This window comes from Ictalurus punctatus, chromosome 27 (genome assembly GCF_001660625.3).
Source record: "Ictalurus punctatus breed USDA103 chromosome 27, Coco_2.0, whole genome shotgun sequence".
Classification (NCBI taxonomy): domain Eukaryota; kingdom Metazoa; phylum Chordata; class Actinopteri; order Siluriformes; family Ictaluridae; genus Ictalurus; species Ictalurus punctatus.
Window position 1 is genome coordinate 15,946,106 of NC_030442.2, and position 8,170 is coordinate 15,954,275.

An 8,170-nucleotide genomic window follows, 5' to 3' on the forward strand; every position below is an offset into this window, starting at 1 on the left:
TATATATATATATATAAAATTAAATAATTCAAGACACTTTTATTGTAGAATTTAGGCTATTTTGACTAAGAAGATATTATTGTACGGATATTTCATACTGTTTTGTAGATAAACTGTATATTAGAGGATTTATTTTTTTGTCACACAGAAACACAGGGGGTACAAATTATTGAGCAGAACTCTTTCTCTCGATCTCTCTTTCACTCTCTCTCTTTCTCTCTCTCTGTCTCACTCTCTTTCTCTCTCTCGTTATCTCTCTCTGTCTCACTCTCTCTCTCACACTCACTCTTTCTCTCTCTCTCTCTCTCTCTCTCTCTCTATCTCACTCTCTCTCTCTCTCTCACTCACGCTTTCTCTCTCTCTTTCTCTCTGTCTCACACTCACTCTCTCTATTTCTCTCTCTCTTTCTCTCTCTCTTTCTCTCTCTCTCTCTGTCTCACTCTCTCTCTCTCTCACTCACGCTTTCTCTCGCTCTCTTTCTCTCTCTTTCTCTCTCTCACTCACTCTCTCTCGCTCTTTCTCTCTTTCTCTCTCACTCACTCTCTCTCTCATTTTCTCTCTCTCTTTCTCTCACTCTATTTCTCTCTCTATCTCTCTCTTTCTCTCTCTCTCACTTACTCATTCTCTTTCTCTATCTCTCACTCACACTCTCTCTCTCACCCCCCCCCCCCCCCCCTTCTCTCTCTCTCTCTCTCTCTCTCTCTCTCTCTCTCTCTCTCTCTACATTGTGCTGCTGTCTGTCATCAAAATCCCAACAGGGACTCTCTGATTTATCGACGGGTTTAACTGTGTAAACTGTGTATGAATCAACTCCAAAGCTTTAGTTACACAGTTAACAGTGTTTGAGTAACCGTACGACATGTGTGTACACACACACTTCAGTACTGCTACCGGTCCGAGCTTCTCAACACCGTGTCTCTCATCAGAACGGTCCTAACTGTGAGCTGTAAATATTAATCAGGGCCTTGGACGGCGTGTGTAAACGGCTCAGCGTGTACCGATCGCTCAATCTAGCATCTTTTATACACTGTTTTTGAGCTGGATGAAAATAAGTCCAAAAAACAAAACAAAACAAAAAAAAACAACCACAGATCATTGAAATCATGTATCAGTTATTTAAAGCCCTGGAGTCTATCCTTTCCAACGTTTGCTTTCCGAAACAATCTTCTAGACGTTACAATTACACCAGTAAACAGGGAATAAACAAATCAGTGATTTGGATTATTAATTAACATCAATCAGGGTTTTATGTGTTTACTAGCAATGTTTTACAGCATCTGTGTACCGGCATCTTGAAATTCTCCTGCCTATTTAAGTACAGCGATTGGAAAAAAAAATGGTCTACTTCCTGTTGTTGTTTAGAGCACAGGGAGTCTATTCAGGCCTGAGGAAGTGGAATAATTTAAATACAGATGTTTTTCACCCCAAACACCCTCGTGAGATGCAGTGAGAGAGAGAGAGTGAGAGAGAGAGAGTGAGAGAGAGAGAGAGAGAGAGAGAGAGAGAGAGAGAGAGAGAGAGAGAGAGAGAGAACAGCAGTCACTGTGTAATGCACTAGTAAGACTGAGAAGACAGAGAGGAAGAGGAATAAAAAGTAAGTAATAAAGCAGATGACAAAAACGCAGCCTTGCTTTTAACATATGAATGTTGATTTCAATCATGTGGCTTGATGGTTTTTAGTGTGCGTTATAAAAGCTTATATGTGCAAATGTTTAATATTTCAAGGTCAACTCAATAACCCAGTATTGTAGTATCCGAATATCTCTCATTATGACATTAAATGACGTGTAACACCTCCACAGTGATTATATTTATTATCTATGAATGCAATTCTTTCACATGCATGTGTTTCCTAACACAGTGTGTGCTTATTCAAAACTGCACCCTATTTGAATAGCATCATATTTGAATAATTTCTCATAGATGGTTAGATATTTAGTGGTATTTTTAATATTTAGTGGTATAGCTGACAAATATATCTACACAATGACACTATATATCTACCCAAGAGTACATTAAGTATTTATTCATATAGGTGTTTTCTACATCTCTTGTCGACCAACGAGTCTTTATATATTTCAGTTATTATTTGGGTCATATTTTAATTTTATTATTGTTGTTTTGTTTTGTTTTGTTTTGTTTTGTTTTGTTTTGTTTTACAGTCTAAAAAGCAAACAGAAATTTCACTGAATGATAGGTTCTGTGTTTTTTTTTTTGTTTTGTTTTGTTTTTTAAATCAGCGTTTGTATCATATTATAAAAGTGTCATGAGGTAAACAGAAAGGTTAAAGTAAAAATCATATAGTAAATAATAGTAATCATGTGTATGACAAATAAGTTATATATATATTAAATATAATTATATATAATATATAATAATATACTAAAGAATAAATATCTATCATACGTAATACATATATTATAAAAGAACGGTATGGTTCTGAAACTGTCGAATATTTTAAAAGACGTTAGCCTTTCTGAGTCCATCTCAATTTTTAATATATATATATATATATATATATATATATATATATATATATATATATATATATATATATATATATATATATCAGCTATTTATATATCAGCTGTACTAACAATTACAGAATTCATCACATTATGCCATCATATAAATGTGTCATCACTCCACTATTAATAATCCAATTAACAAAAAGTAACTAATTAGGTTTAATGTTTTTGATAATTGCATGCTTAACAGTCTGAACGAGTGAACAGCTAAATATGGAGATGAAGAATTATTTTATACAATTTTATTCAAACAAACTCAATAACATACCACAAGCAGACCTAAAACCTTAGATAATGCCGCTGCCATACACCACATGACCAAAATGTTCATATTTGTCTCCAGCATATAATTTGGGCTTATTTAATGCTAAAGAAAATGTGAAATTGTATCAACTCAAGACAAGACTCGGAGCTACCGAACCTCGATTTTGAAAGGTTTTCCAGAATTTTCCAGAATGTTATAAATAAATGACATAACAGAAAAAATCCATTTGTGGATGGGTTTCATTAATAAAGGTGTCTCTGATGTGATCTTCGAGTCTGTACAGGACAGAAAAATGAAATACTACGGTACAGTCGAGAATCCGAGCCCGAGTTTTGCCGCAAGCTTTTATTCGCCGTGTTTAAATCGTCCTCTGACTGCCGATGCCTCGTAGACCTTTTAATTTGTTTAGCCTGTACTAATTGCTTCCATATAGAGTTCAGGGGCATAAACAAGAGGGGGGAAAAAAGGGATGGTTTTTATCGCTAAACTATGTCACGACTGTAAAAGAGGCCTCTCGGTGGAGTGGTGTTGTCTGTTGACTCATTCACAATCAGCCTCTGTTCACAGTTTAACCTCCGGCCCTAAAAGATTAAATGTTTCAGAATGGATGCTAAATAGACTTGATGCCCAAGCATTCTTTAAATCTTGCAAAGAATTACAAATGGAAGAAGAAAAACCGAAATTGAGGAAAAATCAAACGCTACATATTGAATATCGTTATTTCCTCAAGACGATATTGCTTGCCCAGGTCTTGTTTTGAACCCGTGAATCCGAGGAAGTGACCTCACGCCTTCGGCATGCTGTTCACTGTCCTCGCTGAGTAACTCCCTCGCTTTTTTCCCTCTCCTAATCTCTCCATTCTCTCCCGGCCACTTTCCATTGTGCCTCCCACCCATTTTGTAAAGTGCCCATCTAAAGGACACGAGAGGTCACTCGGAGTTTGCGAAATGGACCGTGACTTGTTGACCCATGGCTGCTGAAGTCTACTCGACTCCTGAGTGGGGCCTGCAGAGAAGAACTGCCAATACACGCCTGATTATAACAAATCAGAGATCTTCTTAATGTAATAATGTGATCAATTCCAGTCCCGCTTGTGTAGGACAAATGGATCCTGACCCAATGTTCACCTTTGGAGTAATCATTCATATTCGAGTTTAGAGAGGGGGGGGAGGAGGGGGGGGCATTCTATAAGGCAGAGTATAAGAGTGACATATGGAATATAACCAGTTAAAAATGATTAAGAAATGTCTAGAGTGTTTAACTATACAAATTGTCACCAAGCAGCATTACAGGAATCCAGCTGTAGATTTAGGTTCCTAATGAGGTTCCTAATGAGAAACCTTGAGAGGAACCAGACTCAATATGGAACCCGTCCTCTTCTGGGTCACACGGGATAGTGCTTTAGTGAATCATTAGAGTATACGGGTGTAAAAGAGTAAAGACAAAGTGTGTTGAAAGGATGTTCAGTGTGAGCAGATGTGTGAATAAGAGTCCTGGGATGAGCACAGGACAGGCTTTATGATTAGAGCAGCAGTTCTTAGAAGGTACACATCTAACAATGTCTTTAACTATAAGTCCAATGAAACCAGGAAAACATCAAATCTCAAGAATGTAACTCTTTTTTATTGCTTTGATAAAATCGTGATAAAAAATATTTTCAATAAACAATTCTTTCACCACACAATGTATTCTGTTAACAGTAATATTTGGTTGCTATGCAACATAATGGGCAAATATTGCACAGGGTATTCATTGGCTTAAGTGTAACAGTTTTAGTGATTTTAAACCTGGTGCATTCATACATTAATGATTCAGGTATTGTGATGCGGTCACAGGGGGGCATACAGCAAGGATCTTGCTTTCGATGTGGCTCGACCAATCAGATTTTTTAATACCAAAATTAAACATATTATAATAATATGATATTAGAACAAGATCAGATGATGCATTTTTATTAAGACACTATATATAATTTCATTCTGTTATTTATTTATTTATTTTACAGTAAATAGTTTCTTTTAAAAGAATTTGCTGCTTTTTTATGTTTGTTTTTTTGCCACTCTTCTCTGTGCAAATTATATATGTAAAAAATGCAATAATAATAATAATTAAGTTTTTGTTGTTGTTGTTGTTGTTGTTGTAGTTGTTGTTTTGTTGTTGCTATTATTATTATTATTATTATTATTATTATTATTATTGTTGTTGATGCTGTTATTATTAATATTGTTGTTGTTGCTGCTGTTGTTTTGTTGTTGATATTATTATTATTATTATTATTATTATTATTATTATTATTATTATTATTATTATTATTATTATTATTATACATGTAACAGGGTTGATAATATCAGGAAATTTATATATATATATATATATATATATATATATATATATATATATATATATATATATATATATATATATATATATATATATATATATATATATATATATATATATATATATATATATATATATATATATAAATATTACAAACTCATTTTACCTCATTACTCTTGGGTCAAAATCATCTGAACATTATATATATATATATATATATATATATATATATATATATATATATATATATATATATATATATATATATATATATATATATATAAATATACAAATTTGTTTTTATGTATTTATTTATTTATTTATTGCATTCAATAGACACACTGACATATGAAGAATATGACGTATATGATTTCAGGTTGGAAAAATGAAATTTTGGATTTTTTCCCCCACTTTTAGTGAAAATGCGTTACTACTGAACGCGGCAGAGCAGAAGACCTAAGAACCATTCTGGACACACACTTGGACACAGAACACGGCGAGCTTTACAGAAACCTTCTCTACAGGAAGATAACAGATGACAGCTGGGGTTCGGTGAGATCTGATTGGCTACCTGTTCCTCTGCCAGCTGCAGTAAAAAAAAAAAAAAAAAAACCACCCAAAAGCACAAGAGCTGCGTTATCCATGACTTCTTAAAGCAGCAGCGGCAGATCTGCAGTCATCTTCCTGCTCTGGTGGCTTTCTGGTTTGTCTCAAAGATGCCTGCTGCGTGCTTACCTTGGGAAAGTCATAAAAGAGATTCTTTTGAGTCAGGAATAATGGCATGTTTTAGGTAGAAGGAAACAGAGATAGCAGCAGACACACAGACAGAGAGTTGAAGAAGTGAGTAAAATTTTCCGACTGCTGTTCATGTTCATGTAGGTCAGGATTGTTTCAGCTACTAATTGGCCAATCGTGTATCATACAGGGTCAGGTGTCCCGGCCTGGCCTCCGCTTTACTGCTGCATGCCCAATAAGTCTCTCTAGAGCATGCATTCAGACGTAGTTTTTGCCAAGAGGGTGTGTGTGGGAGCGAGAGAAACGGAGAGGTCTGTGTTTTGCAATGATGTAATCAGAGTCCATGCCAGTGAGAACTCGAGTCATTGAGCTTTACACGATACTCAGCCGAGCTCAACCGACAACCAAGTGACATGCCAATCCTTCGTCATTTATTTACCTGTGGCTTTTTGTAGCCTGCTTCATCGCAGACACCTGATTCCTCTTCTCCCTCTACTTCTTCTAGAGCTCTGGCTGAGTTTAGCTGACCTCTCTCCCTCTCTCTCTCTTACATTCTCCCACTCATCGTCTAACTTTAATCAAGTAAATGGATGCATTCAAATGCTGCTAATTTCAGTGCAGGTAATTGCTCGCCTTTAATTAAATGCGATCAAAAGAGCATTTTAAGTGATTAAAAGAATCAAAACGACACAGTTACGGCCTCAGGATATTACGGATGGAAGGATATACAATGCTGCGTCAGACGAAAGATATTTCCTTTGGATTTTTTATGGACAGCCATTCCAGTCGAATAATAAGTCATTGTTAGATGCAAATGCACATCGGTGCTGTATCAGCTCTAAGGCCCCTTTTTTTTTTTCTTTCCTGATGGTCTATAAATGACAGTTGAGTGACTGTACAGTCTTTAAGACCAGCTGTGCAGTGTAATGCAGTTTTTGAAGATTGAAATTGACATAGCATATGCAGCACGGTACAGAAGTGTGTATATATGCATGTAAAACCATCATTATTATCAATACTGCGAATTTGTGCAGACAATACTTGAGTCCATTATATGCAAATTAAGGGTTTGAAACAATATTTAATCTTTTTTTATATATATATATATCTGTATGTCTATTATTGCTCTCAACAGCTGATTTAGATCTCAAGCTCTGCTTTCATATATACAACATTTAGTCCATTTAAATATAAAACATGAAAAAATTTTAGCCTATGTATAGTATGATTTGATTACATATTTAGCACAGGCTACATGTTCTTGGGTGATTAATTTTGTGGTATTGTGTACACTGTCAATAAAGAAATCATATTCTACTCCATTCCCATGATTCCAGTTGAATTCAATTTGATTTGTACAGCGCTTTTAACAAGAGACATTGTCACAAAGCCACTTAACCGAAATCTGTAGTAGTAAAGTAGTAAATCTACACTACATCCAGTTTTTCTCACTTCATGTCTACCTGTCACTACAAAGTTGGCATATTATGAGCAGTTTGGCTCCAGTTCGCTAAATCCCTGGGGATATGACCATTTAAATCGAGACTCAGTTTATATACAGTATCTGAGGCAAATGCAAGCTAATTAGCTAGCAGTTAGCTAGCCCACTAGGTAGTTGCGATGACGGTAACGATGACATGCTCAATAATATTCATAGGTCCTGACATTTTTAATAATGGTAAAAATGTTACCAGGCCATTTTAGTACTTCCTTTAAACATGCATTTAAACACATTAAACACATTAATATTCTATGAATTGTTTTTACCTGTTTAAAATTGAAGTTCAGTTCAGTGTAATAAACAAACTAACAAACTGTATGCAGATATGTACCACAGATCTGCATTTCTAAATGATTATATTAGGTTCCCTGAGAGCTCTAATCAGCGATGGTTATTATAAGTAATTGGACCATAATGAGCTCTAACGCTCAATTATGGTCCATATATAATCATATTTCTCGTATAAATTAGACACATAAGAGCAGTTGCCTGTGAAATAATCATCGTTATGTGTGTGTGTGTGTGTGTGTGTGTGTGTGTGTGTGTGTGTGTGTGTGTGTGTGTGTGTGTGTGTGTGTGTGTGTGTGTGTGTCTTAGCCCTGAGAAATTCAGATATCTGTTTCTGTGTGCTATCACATTCTGATAACGTGAATGGAAAGACTGAGAAATTCTGGCTAACTAGGCTTTAACATTGTCACAGGAAAGACATGCATTCACACACACACACACACACACACACACACACACACACACACACACACACGCACAAGACTCAGTCACATATAGACACTCCCAGGTCTT

At 35.4% G+C, this 8,170-nt stretch overlaps 1 long non-coding RNA gene across 1 annotated transcript; it reads left to right on the top strand.

Annotated features, from left to right (window-relative positions):
- The first annotated feature begins 1,510 nt into the window (after window positions 1-1,510).
- LOC108259178 (uncharacterized) lies at window positions 1,511-7,192 on the top strand. Its single transcript, XR_001810834.3, has 2 exons — window positions 1,511-1,594; window positions 5,551-7,192. It is a non-coding gene; the product is annotated as an uncharacterized LOC108259178 (long non-coding RNA).
- Window positions 7,193-8,170: the final 978 nt, after the last annotated feature.